General features: G+C 37.3%; 1 protein-coding gene across 1 annotated transcript in view; it reads left to right on the top strand.

Annotated features, from left to right (window-relative positions):
• LOC118330582 (synaptic vesicle glycoprotein 2B-like) overlaps positions 1 to 311 on the top strand; it is a gene marked incomplete at its 5' end in the record, with an annotated part of 16,982 nt that overhangs the window by 3,950 nt on the left and 12,721 nt on the right.

Raw genomic sequence — 311 nt, 5'->3', positions numbered from 1 at the left:
TAGTCATTGAACGTCTGGATCTTATATCTTATCTTATATTGTACGTTTAATGGGTATATACACTCTCAATTTACTCTCATTTTAAATCTACAATAGAGGCGTGGGGAGCAACAACTGTAGAATTCGTTGGGAATGGACTGATCAACCAAACTGTCAAGATACAATTGACCGTATTTACTGACCAATATCCCAAAATGGTATCCCACACTGGCTTCTCAACCTTTGGAGATAATGCTGGCATACAGAGTCAGGTCTAGCTAGCTAATCTACACTATATGTAGATTAGATGCATTTATCTTTGAACCATCTTC

Source organism: Morone saxatilis, unplaced genomic scaffold (genome assembly GCF_004916995.1).
Source record: "Morone saxatilis isolate NCDOM2014 unplaced genomic scaffold, NCSU_SB_2.0 Contig2, whole genome shotgun sequence".
In the NCBI taxonomy this organism is placed as follows: Eukaryota; Metazoa; Chordata; class Actinopteri; family Moronidae; genus Morone; species Morone saxatilis.
Note: the sequence above shows the minus strand (reverse complement) of the source record. Positions and strands in the feature narration are given on the sequence as shown.